The sequence below is a fragment of the Caretta caretta genome, chromosome 10 (genome assembly GCF_965140235.1).
Source record: "Caretta caretta isolate rCarCar2 chromosome 10, rCarCar1.hap1, whole genome shotgun sequence".
Classification (NCBI taxonomy): Eukaryota; Metazoa; Chordata; order Testudines; family Cheloniidae; genus Caretta; species Caretta caretta.
In genome coordinates this window covers 175,835-176,626 of record NC_134215.1, presented here as the reverse complement: position 1 = coordinate 176,626, position 792 = coordinate 175,835, and positions in this window count along the sequence as shown.

Below are 792 nucleotides of genomic sequence, written 5' to 3'. Positions count from 1 at the left end.
CCCAGTTTTGAGAGATCCTTTTGTAGCTCTTTGCAGTCTGCCTGGGTGTTAACTGTCTTTAGTAATTTTGTATTGTCTGCAGATTTTGCCATCTCACTGTTTACCACATTTTCCACATCATTTATGAATATGTTGAACAGCACTGGTCCCAGTACAGGCCCCTGGGAGACACCACTATTTACCTCTCTCTATTCTGAAAATGGACCATTCCTACCCTTTGTTTCCTGTGTTTTAAGCAGTTACTGATCCATGACAAGACTTTCCTTCTTATCCCATGACTGCTTGCTTTGTTTAAGAGCCTTTGGTGAGGGATCTTTAAAAGGCTTTGCAAGAGTCCCCATATGCTGTATCCACTGGATCACCCTTGTCCACATTCGTTGACCCCCTCTAAGAATTCTAGTAGAATTTTATCAGTGACCTAATGCTAATATACTCACGGGAGGAGGTGACTAATTGAAACGTGCCAATTATGCATAGTCTATTATGCATTTCTATTACTCTTGAAATCCTCCACCATTACTGTTGTAAGAAGGAGATGGGAGAGGCATGCATCTTGAATTAGTTGTAAACTCTTTGGGGGCCTTGCCTGTCTTTTACTGCATCTTTGTACAAGGCCCAGGACAATAAGGACCCCAGCCCTATGGATTTTGCTGTATTGGTATTAATAGGAGCAAGTCATGAGCTCGTAGTGCATGTGCATTGCTGGATAATATGCTTGAGGCATCTACTTTCCAGGAAGATAATGAATTTACCAGGCACTAATCATGTACCTAGTTCAAATTATATACCTGG